This window comes from Taeniopygia guttata, chromosome 13, assembly GCF_048771995.1.
Source record: "Taeniopygia guttata chromosome 13, bTaeGut7.mat, whole genome shotgun sequence".
NCBI classification, from domain to species: domain Eukaryota; kingdom Metazoa; phylum Chordata; class Aves; order Passeriformes; family Estrildidae; genus Taeniopygia; species Taeniopygia guttata.
The window spans coordinates 2395802-2408194 of NC_133038.1; positions in this window are offsets into that span (position 1 = coordinate 2395802).

Here is a 12393-nt window from a genome sequence, read left to right on the forward strand (position 1 = left end):
GTCTGCAGCTCCTTGCTGGGACTCTGAGCATCACTTCTTTGTGCTTGGTAACGACAGCTGAGGAAAAGCTTTAGTCTTTGCTGCCTCCTTAGAGCTCCAAAACTTCACTGCAAATACCTTGGTGTAGGAGAGGAATGGAGAACCTGACATGTGGTGACCTGACCTTTCCTATTCCTACAGGCAGCTGTAGCTGAGCGTGGAGGTTTCTTTCTCTCCCATCTGTAAGCTATGTGCACAGAAAAGAATTAATTCCCAGCTGCACACACAGAGGAAGCTCCAGGCCTTCCATCATGGAGATGGAAGTGTGGAATTATCTCCATTCATGGAGATAATTCTTCTGGAGATACTCATGAACACCATGAATGTAAACACCACCAATATTTGTCTATTTTATCTAGTGAGATTTATCCTTTTTTTCATGGTTGAGCTGTGTCTTAGCTCTAACTCAGTTGTAAACATGGCTTAAATTTTCCACGTCTATTAATCTGAATGCAGAAGAATTAAGATGTTTTTGCTAACTCCCTTTAATGCTAAAATAATTAAGATGTTTTAGTTGTAAGAAACAATACTGGAACTTCCATGTGGTCTGCACAGCTTTGTACTGTATGAGGAGGCCAATATTGCCTGTGGACGCTTCTAGAACTCTTTGCATCTTGTATTTGGTTCATAAAATTATGGCAAGCGCTGTGAAGGTGACTTCAGAACATCATTTAGTCTGTTACACTGGCCCAAAGTTAATCTGAGTCTCTAGCCAAAGAAATGAATTTGGCACATATTAAAATCTGGAGGTTTTCTTACATTTGCATAAACAGCTCTAGATTTGAGGGTTAAACTGAATTTGTCCTTGGAGGAGTCAAAAACACATGGCTTGGGGGGAATTTCTCCCCTCTCCATGAGTCTCAGGGACCCTTGTGCTTTGTGTGAGTTTTTAATTTTATATGAATGAGCACCAGCTGAAATGTTTTGCTCCTTGCTGTGAATAACAGCATCTCTAAGAGGAAATGCTGCAGAATTGTTCCTACATTTTTCAGTAGCTACTGACCTTTAGCCAGGCCTTGTTTCTGTAGCTGGCTCCTTCCTTACCAAGAAGCTGAACATACAAACTCAACCAGGCCAAATGAGCCTGGGGCTCCTGGGCTGAATTCTGCCTCTTGACTCTGTCACTTGGTTCATTGATGCTCGCTGGAAATGCACTTTCCATGATCTCTTCTGACTCATGAAAGGGCTCTGATTTCCTGATGTGTGTTGTGCACATTAAACTTTGCTTTGGGCAGCATCTGCTTTTCCCAGTCCCAGCCCTGCTGCAGCCCTGGTATTGTTTTACATGAATCTGAAGGCCATGTGTGTTTGTCCTTGCCATGGATAATGTCACTTCTGCTAAGAACCATCCTGTGCTTTTTGTTTTGATCCTTTTCCCATGTGCTTGGGATGTACTTGGGGTCATCTTCACTGCAGGCTTGGGGGTCATCTTCACTTACAGGGCACTGAATATTTATTTGCTGAATTTACAAGAAAGGTATTGACTGCAGTTGCAATGATTAGTTATTAGTCTATGTCACTAGATTTGAGGATAAACTATTTTCTTTGCTAGCTCTTATTGCTGTGAATTTCCTTTGTCCAGAGCAATAGGATGTTCCAAGATAAATATAGAGCTTCTGTTTCTGTTTCACTTAGCAAGTCTGAAAATTTTATTTCCACATGTTCATAGACTGGCCTTTGATTTTCTTTTGGGCTGTGTGGGTTTTTTTGTTGGTTTTGGTTATTTTGTGGGTTTTTTTTCCTCCTTGAGTTTCAATCTGAAGGTTTCCCTTTACTCATGTTTCAAATACCTGCATGGATTTGAGACCTTGCATGGAATTGACAATAATGCTCTTTTCCCACAGATATTTGCTCAAAAATAAGGATTTGGTACATATTCTTTTTCACTGTGTGTGGGGATGCATAAACTGTGAAGGGGAGGCACAGGCTAAACCTACTGAGAATATTGAAGTGGGCTGGTTATGGAGAGCCACTTTTAAGGTAATTATGCTTCCCATACCCCACCCACACACATAATGTCTGTAAGCAAGGCTGTATTATTAAAATATTCCCAGTGACAGGTCACACATGACCAGAGATGTAACTGGTGTCAGCTGAGCTCTCTCAAGAGAAGCCAGAAATGCTGTGGTCTATCAGAAGTACAGAAATACTCAATGAAAATCTTCTTTATCTGTTTCTAATTGGAATTGCTGTGGTGCCCTTCTCTGAACAAATTGCTGCATGGGCCTGTGGGAGGCAAACCCAGAGTGACACTTTCAATGTGTTTCTGAAAATCTCCTCGGACCCCATCTGTTGCTATCAGTGCTTTTAAAACCCTTAAAAATCAAATTCTAGAAAACTAGTTCTGACTGTTGTCTGAACTTTTCCATGCTCTGGAAAATCTTCCTGTGTATCATGGAGCCAAAAGCTGTGTTGAAGTGCAAGTCTGTTCAGAATTTAGTTCAAAGGGGTTGGAAGGAATTCCTGGTATTGCAAAACAGGCAGAGCTGGAGGCCAATGACAGCCCCTGCACTGCTGCACGGGCCTGGCCAGAGCCCAGGGATGGCAAATTGGTGACTCAAAGCCTTGGGTTAGTCACAGCCTGATGGGGAGTCCAGGAAGATGTCCTGGAGGATTGCACTGGATAGGATGTTCTCCAAACATGGCAAGGAAAGAACAGCTAAAACAACAGAGAATTCAATGCATGCCTTAATTTAACCATGCCTTAGCAACCCGAGCTATGTATTTTCATGACAACTCCATCCATATTTTGAGAACAATCACTCCCAGCCATTCAACTATCAACTATGTACTCAGTGTAACAAAATAATTCTTAAACTGATGGACTAAGTGCTAGGAAAAGATGTGATCAAGCAGTCTAATGATACTCCAGAGAAATACTGTCTTGCTCCAATGTGCATTTGAGTTTATTTTTTGGTGAAAATAGATGGAGATGAACATAAACTGAACACAGTGAATATCTGAGATAACTTACAATGAAATGCCGGGGGTGGGGTTGACATTGCAGCACCAAAGGAAAAACATTGTGAGATCTTACACTTTGATACTAAGATACAGCTTGTGGGCTCAGCATTCTAGGATTTACTCTCTATTTCAGTGACCTTGGCCAAATTAGAGCTGACCTTAGGAGTTCTCATCCCACTGTCCCCTCAGGAGCACTCTGCAGGGATTTGATGCTCTCAGGTGCAGCACCCTCACTCACAATGTTTCTTCCTTACAGGAGTGGAATGAAGCAGCAATGCCTGGGGCTCCTTATGGGAATTCCTACAACTGGGGGATGGTTTGTCACTGGCTTCTGTGCCCAGAAAGCTTGGGACCACCCAGTTAGGGCACACAGGTCTCTTTGATCTTGGGCATTTTCATGGTTAACAAGGATGAATATGACTTGATTTCGGTGGGATTTCCTAAATATTTCCTTGGTAGTCTTTACTCCAACTTAATCTCCTAAATTTTTCCAGGGCATTAACTTCTCCTTGCTGATAATTCCCTGGGAGTTTGGCTGTGCAGAATGAGATCCCTGTGTGCTCTGCACCCCCAAACAAAAGAGATCTGGTGCAAATGGGGGGCACACTGGGGCACCCCGATGTCCCACCGGCCATGAGCCTGTGCCAGCCCAGCCCCACCTCCACAGCCAGGCGTTCCTGCCTGCAATCCAGGGTGAGACTAACCACCAGATGTCTGACCTCCTCACCCTCCTGGCAACACTAAATGTCCTTTCCTGTAAAGTTCTGCAGGGTTTTATTTTCCTTTCTTTTCCCAGCCTCCAACTGCTGGTTATTATCATTATTAAGCATAAATGGCCTCTTTCACACTCTGCAAGGCGAGTGCTCCTATGAATGAAGCCTAACTAGCGTGAAAGGGTTTGCATGGTGATACCGCACAGGATTCAGAGAGTGCCTTGTAACTAAATTAATAAGAGAAAGGAACATTATGAACACATCCCCTTTCATAAGTGAGGGGATTTTCCCATAGGCTTGGATCAAGAATGTATCCCATATTCTTACAAATGAAAAAAAAGACCAAAGTGAAGCCTTTTCCTTAGGATAAGGAAGCTATCTGAAGTGCAGCTAGGAAGAAGGTTTCAAAAACTTTGTAGTGGGAAAGTATTAAAATAAGATTCCAGCTCCCAGCCCAAATGAACAGTTGTTTTTCAGTGGTAAGTGCAATTGCCTTAAAAAAAAAATATGGCAAAAGGTATCCATCTACAGAATCTGGCAAGGAAAAAAAAAAGTATCTCTTTGCCATGGAACAGATGGGTATTGTCCTTGCACTGCACTTTTAATTTATCATCCATCACATCTATGCTCTAAGGGCAATCTGAATGCAAATGTTGCTTTTATTTGCATGAAGGGCTGAAAATAGCTGGATGCAGGTTACAGTTACGGGCATGTAGATATCAAACCTCCCCTACCCGCATCCTGTTACAATTAATGGGCTCTGTTCCTGCCACCTCATGCTGCAATGCCCTCAAATATCACAAACTAAGCAGAGTCTAGCAGGATCATTACAAGGAAAGAAGAGCTCTGAAGAATCCTCCTGTGTTGGCAGCACAGGTCACTCTGAGCTGGCATTGTCCTGATTCCCTGCACAGACCTATGACAGAATGCTGCACAGAAAAACCAGAAAATACACAACCTGAGACTGAAATTCAGCAGCCTTACATATTATATATAGAGATTTCTGTCTGCTCCTTTAATTATGATTTGGTGTACAGCCCCTGCATCATAGTATTTCCTTGGTAAGGCCAGGCTGATTCATTGTACACCAAAATCCTGCAGAGTTCATTCCCAAAAGAGCTGATTAGTTCCTCTCTAGAGGAACTAGAGGGAGCTCCTTCTAGGCTTATCCACAAAGATCCCTTTCCCCTGAACACAGGGGTGAGCCGTGACCCCCGCAGGTGAAAAGGAAGGAGCACATATTTCTCCAGAGGAATTGAGAATTTAAGTACTGTTTTGGAGAATGCATCCCACGGAAATATCAACTGCAGCATTCCATGGTCACAGGTAGGTTCAAAGCAACCTCACAGATCTGTAAGACCCACAAAATTCAGATGCAGAAAGCCCCCAGCCTGAGCTGCTGCACATTGCAGAGTGCAGGGGTTTCCCGGGGCTGCCAGAAATCCCAGTTTCTGGATGTGCTTCATCCACTATTTCAAAACCATTTTGCAGAGGTATCAGGACATCCTAGAGAAAAAAAAAAACAAAACAAAAACGAGATTCCCCCCTTTCACTTTCCTTTGTTAGAGTAGAATGAGACTCGATGAACTGTTGTTTACAGTCCCTTACAGTGGGCTCTTTTACTGCCAATGCCACAAATGATGTCATTTGTTTAGCGGGAGACTGACTATTAGAAATGCCAAATGTAATTAGGATCTTTCCTTTCAGCTGGGTTTCACAAACACTGATAGTGAGAAATGGCTCCTACCTTTTGAACTTTCAGACTAGTGGTGGGATCCTTGCCCTGACAGGGCTCTTGGCAAAGGTTTCAACCTCGGGTGAGAAAAGATTTCATGTGATATTTGCAATTCTCCTCTGAATTTGGAAAGTTCATAAGCTTTCAGCTGGGAGTGATGTCACTGTAAATAACTCCTCTCCTGGGTGAAAAAAAAAACAAAAAAACCACCTCATTAACCCTTGGAGATTGTAGAGCCAAGGCTCTGCCTGCTTCAGGTCCTCCAAGGCTGGGAGAAATGGGGCTGAGCCTGGCCAGATGCTGCCAGCTGGTTTGGAGCCAGCGTACTGGGCTCCTACTCCACCCATGACACTTAGAGAGAAACAAAGGGTGTAAAGGGTGTGTTGGGGACAGGAAGGGGCGTGATGCTTGTGACTGTACTCCAGCTATTCTCTACTGGCAGAAGCCCCCGGAGGGAGGAGGTGGGAGGAGGCCAGGGGAGGAAGGCCAGGAGCAGATGGCATTAATTCAGCACGGCCAAAGGCTGCTGCACGATGTGCAGAAGCTTGGTCCTTGTTTAGAACCAGACTAAAAACCTGCAGCCCTGTCCTTGCAGGCCGGCCATTTACCCATCATGACAGGAGAGGAAACTGGGCACCTGAGCCAGTCCTGAGATCCACCCAGCAGAGCTCCAGCTGACATCAGTCACGATGTTGTGCGCAGGCAGTGAAGCTCCAGGGGCCCATCCAGCGCTTGCTGACACCAGTGGAAGCCTTTCAGTGGACTTCAGTAGATGTGGATCAGGTCCCTGGTTTGTAACTGGGGGCATACATGGTTCCTTCTGACCAGAGATGCAAAAGTGTGTACAAGACATCTCTTCAATGGCTCTGGCTGTCCACTGTTCTTGCCCTGATGAGAGGAGTGTGTAACCAGAGTGACACGATGCAGACACTTCTGCACTTTCGGCACCTGCTTCCTTTCAGCATTTTGATTTAGTTTCAGCACACTCAGCATGAAGAATGCCACTCACTATGGCAGCTGAGCTGTGGGATGTCTGCTGAGCTCTGGGGTGTCCAGCCCTGCCCTCTCTTCTCCGCTTCTTCAGCAAGAGTTTGCTTCTCAACCTGATGTTGGCTTAACTGTAAAATTTACAATGAAGAAAATCTTAAAAGTCCATTTTCTTTATTAGGTTCTATCTGCTCTGCTGGGAAGATGAAAGCAGGGCACCCAGAGCCCAGCCTGTGACTGGACAGCTTTGTATTGATGTGAAGAAGTTTAGCTCAAAAAGTTTTTGCTGTCTGTGATCCTTCAGTGCCAGCTCCATGCTCTCCTCAGACTTTTTCCTTCATCTTCCAGTGTCTTCCAGGGATTTTTGTGCAGGATAGGGGTACTTGAGTGAAAATATGGTGATGAAGCACCTGTGCTTTGACTATATATTATCTTTTGCTGCTGGTTTTAATGCTCTGTACATTCCTGTGTGATTACTTTTTCTGCATCCCCTCTCTTTTATTGAGCTTGCAAATGCAAATCAGTTCTGGGTTTTTATTAATTTACTTCCAACTGATAAAACGTCTGTGAGGCAGGAGGGAGCCTGGAGTCTGGTCTGTGTCCTTTAAGCACACACTGCATGCAGCCAGCAATTTTATCCTGCTGTTCACAGTCACACCCATAACAAATGGATCAGAAGAGAAAAGGTGATTTTATTTTGAAAAAAATGGAAAAAAAGTTTTTCTCAATATTCTCAGAAAACTGAAAAAAAGAAAAGGGATTTGTTATTAACATCGAGGAACTGAAAAAATCCCCAAGTTACTCTTACCTTCATGCTGCTAAATTTACTGAATAGCTTTTGCAAACCCCAGCCACTATGTGGACTTCTTAAAGGAGCAGCCTGGCTAGATGGTGAAGAACGTCCCCAGAATTTCTCCTTATTTTATGTAAATATGCCATTCTATTTTAGGGACTTTGTTATTACTTCCTTTGGGTTTTGAGGGTAAAGCTTCCTTTCAACTCTTCCCATTATAGTAAATCAATGTCAATGCAGCTTGAGGATAGATCCAAAACTGCTTTTCTAAAGCTTTCTTGTATTATTTTGGTGCTTCCCTTTAGTTTGCACACATGTGCCACTGAATCCACACAGCCATCTATTTTAATCAGTTCTCAATCTTTTTCTACTGCATCAATAGGATAATATTGTGTTACTATGCTGAGGTTATATTCCTAGCCAAGGGCGAAAAAGAATTTTCCCAGTTCAGGTCATAAGGAGAATATTGTTAATAAACTTTGTCTGTAGGACTTGTAAATGAGATGGGAAGCTTGTCATTGCATGTAGGTACCCTGGGGTCCACTATCCCAGCCAGACTGCTGTGCACCAGCTGGGAAGCAGAGCTCTGGTCTCAGTGGGGGGGTTGATATGAGACCACTGATTTCTGGTCCATCACAGCATCCCTGTGACTGAGCAAGGCACAGCCAGCACAGTCTGCAGTCTCTGCATGCCATGACCCTGCTTTTCACAGCTGCTGGCTACCAGCATCCTGGGCCTGGGGATGCTGAGTGAAATGAAGGAACTCACACAGAGTGCTCAAACCTGGCCAGGCCTGGATCTGCTGAGCACATCCCTGGACAAGCTCCTTGCCCTTGATGCTCCTGATACTAACACCAGGGGTAGCAGAGTGAGCAGTCGCAGCAGGGCAGCTCTGTCCCTCCCCTGGATGTCACAGGAACTGATGGGGCTGTGTGTGCAGTAACTCCTCTCCTTTGCCAGAGGTGAGCTCAAGATGCAGCTGTGGGACACCCTTTGTTCCAGGCAGAAAGCTGGTGCAGAACCCACTTCCTGGACACAGGAGGAAGGAAACCCTAAGGAAGGAAGATGAAGCACTCTGAGTCATGACCTAAGTCTCAGCCTGCCTCTGGGCAGCATGTGTCATGCACAGCATGAGTGGGGTTTTGGGCACAGTGACAACAGATGTCCCACATTCAAGTATTGTGAAGATAGTAATCTTAGGTTTTCAACTTAGCATTCAAGAATTTGTATCTAGACTGTTTTTAAAGGTGAACATCTGGAGGAATATATAATGTTAACAGCAAGCACAGATCAGTGCCTAAGGCAAGATAATGAAGGCTGTAGTGCTGATCATGTGTTGTCCTGGTTTGATGCACCATCCGAGTTGGTGGCTTTGGACAACCCCTGAGAACTTCCAAAAGCAAATGCAAAAGGGAGCTGGGAAAACCAGAAGGAAACTATCACATGGAGAAGACTTTGCAAACTTTTTGTGACTTGACTTCAACTTGTGCTTTACAAACCCCTTTCATTGTTGATGCACTTGTTTTAAAGAGATGAGAAGAGTCAGAAATACTCAGTAACTTCAGGCTTGAACTGCACTGTGAAAAACTTTGAGGGGAGGAAAATGACCTTTCCTCTTCTCCCTGATCCATTCTTGACTGTGTCACAGTCCTTTCCAGGCAGGGACTGTGGAAGGCTAAATGGCCTTCACCCATTTGCTATCCTAAAAGGAGGTTTGGGTATTTCACTCATCAGAGATGTCCATTAATAAAAGACTTGGTGCAGTTATTTAGCTGGAAGTGATAATGAAGTGAATTCCTGCAACAGAGTAAAAATGTCAAAGCTGGCATTTTCTTGTGTTGCAAACATAATATTGTGACAAAAATTTGAAGATTTTCAATAAAAGACGTACCCAGTGGGGTTTTGACACGTGTTTGTCCATTGCTCTCTCCACCTAAATTCTGACACATTAAGCCTTCAAAGAAATTACAGAAGAGATAAAATTGTCCCAATTAGGGAATAAATCAATACCCAGGTGAAAACAATGCAAATTTTTGAAAAGAAGCAAAACGTTGAATAAAGGTAAAACTTCTTTGCTAACCTTTGGCTCTCCAGCCTCAGATGCCTGCAAAAAGTTTGGTAACTTAACACAGAGATGTTCTTGTTTATTTCTTCTCTCCAATCTTTCATGGTCATTTGAAAGTAAAAACAGACCCTCCTCCTCTGGACAGTCTAGTACAGTGAAAGCAGCTTGTTACAAAACATGGCTAGGAATGTTTAAATAAAAATATGTAGAATAAAGGAAGGAACTATTCATGATGCATCACTGAGGAGTGACAGGCTGTGAAGTTATTTCACCCTTCAACACAAGTGCTAAAACATAATGGAATCCCTACTGAGTGTTTTCATGCTTACCAGAACATAAAAAAATAGCATAACAAAATGCCCAGTGTGCCCATAACTATTAGCTTGGATGAGTAAGGAGGCCAGGGGAAAACACTGGCACTGTGGGAAATATTTGTGGCAAGGGAAGGAAACAATAACTGAAAGTGATAAAAATGGCTAATTCTGAAGAACCACGCACAGGCCAGGCAGCTCTTTGTGCCCCATGCAAGGAGGACAATCTGTAAGCACAACACCAATGCAGATTATGGGGTTTTTCTCTGCTACCATAAAGAATTTTAAAAGCCAGATTCAGATTTAGAAAAGGCCTCCAGTCAGGAAAGGAGGCCAGTTTTTTGGTTGAAAAAAAAAGCCATTCAGCTTATAAGCAAGACTATACGTGAGATACTTGTAATGCACCATTTCAATCTATTCTTTTTGGCTTTTAACTTAGCTGAGAACATGAAATGGGCACAGATGTAGCATTGCAGTGTGCAAAAGTGGGGCACTAAATGGTGCATTAACATAGAGCTGAATTCTGCTGTTGTTAATCAGGCCCTATTCAGAAAGAAACAGCAAAGCTTTTGCCTGCCTGCAAACACATATGGCTTGGCCTTTAATATACGATAATTCATTTAAATTTACTGAATCAACTGAACTTTATGAACTTAGAGTGGTTGCTCAGGTACACATTAATGGCGAACCAGCTGTAAAGGATGATTTGCTCCAAAGAAGTTATTAACTCTTACTGCTTTCTTTTCCTATGATTTGCAGCACAGATTGTGAGTGCTTCTGAAGCCTTGCATGCCATTTGATGTTTAAATGCGAAGAACCTATGAAGAATTGTCCTGAATTATTATCATTTACAACAAGGAAGTGAAGTTTTATGGAGGTTCCAAAGCCCTTCTGTACTCAGAAGATGGGATGGTTTAACTTTGTTCTCCCTTCACATTGATGTAGCTTCAAAACCACCCAAAGGGAAGTGATGGTTATAGTGTTGTAAAACTGGTGGAAATAACAGGATTACTTTTGACTAACCACAGGGTTTTCCATGTCAGGAATTCGAAGAGCCTGAAATCATTCTGTCCTCAGACTTTTCTACCTTTTAGAAGAAAGGACTAAACAATATCTTTAGGGTTGATATGCAGATTATGCAAAACCTGTGAAAGTAAGTGGAAAGGACAAAAGGCAGGCAATGGGGAGCAGTCAGCCAGAGGGACCTCTTCAAACCAAACCCAGCATTTCCTCAACTTAGAAAAGGGTGTTGTTTATCAGTCAGATGAAGGGCAGGACATGGGGAAGCCATCCTACTTTGCATTAGGCTGTCTGTAAATTTTTGAGCCACCAGCAGCACCAATATGCTGTAATTTGGGAGAAAACCCCTAAGTGCTCGTGCCAACTTCTTCAAGTCTCACTTTATTCTTATGCACATGAACTTCCTGCAGCAATCCTGGCCTGGAGGAGGGAAAGCCCACTCTCCTTCCACCTCTCTGGGCTGGACCATCTCCCTGGGGTACATGATGGATATGGTCAAGTGTTTGTGGCAGCTCAGGTGCTGGTTGTACCCTCAACCACCTGCCAGTTCTTGCAGAGGTGAGCTGCTCTAAACTGCTGTGAATCATTCCGAATTCTTGGTTTTGAAGGTACCAAGTTTCCTGTCCAAGGTTCTCCCAATACCTGTTCAGTATTGCTGTTCTTCAGCCAGGAATACATTTTCCTGTATGCAAAAATAATTGTAGTAATGTTCACAATATAAAAGTGGAAGTGTGCTACATGTGTTCAAGGTATTTTTTCATACTGAGCCTTTGCTAATATTATTCATAGAAGTAATTGTATGAACACCAGAAATTCCAATTTTGCTGGGCTTGCTTTTGGTCTGGTTCTATAAACACTAACAGCATTAGAAAATACTGAAAGTCTTTTATTTCACATTAATTGAAGTAACTATGACAACATAACACAATTTATTTCCTTTAACATTGAATGGTGGTAAAATTGGCATTGTTTTAGGCCAGTTCACAATTTGCATCAGAAATAGCCTTGCCAGTTCTGTAAGCTGTTTTATGCTCAAATTTTTCAATTATTCTTTTACTTCTTTTTCTACTTCTCTGGTGAACAGATCAAGTGTTAATGACATTTAAAATGGCTTTTTTTGAGCCATATAAGACTTAATAAAACCATAATTTTTCATTTTATTGCTTCAGTGGGGAAAAGCTGTTAATTAGGAGTGCCATGGTAAAGAAAACTACTTTTTGACTCTGCCTACCAACTGGTTTATTCTGCTTATAAACAATTGGTCCCACTTAATGACTAGACCATGCTGTATTTACTAGCTACTGTCAAGCATTCCCAGACCTCATAGTTTTATGTCTGTGAAACACTTGCATATTATGACCTCACCTCATGATACAGAACATCTCTATTCAAGTTCATACATGACGTGGAAAGTCTCCGAGATGTACTCTGAGGTGTAAAATTAGTGTAATTCCCCTGGAATGAAAGAGATGTGCCAATTTATATCAAGTGCAGCTATGGCCCACAATGTCTCAAAGACATTTGCTTTTGTCTAGAAAACAAGCAAACAAACGTTCTTCATTTCAATGGAAAACAACACTTATGTCTCTCTTTGCTCAAGTACAGAAGGAGATCAAAGATGGCACAAAGCCTCCTTGCAAGGCAGTGTTTCACTTCCAGACAATTAATATGATAGTATCAGGGAAATGAAAATCTATTCCTTGCCTAGGTGTTTCCCCTCATGGACTGGAAAATGACTTGGTTTATCATTTTCTGTCTTTAGGCAA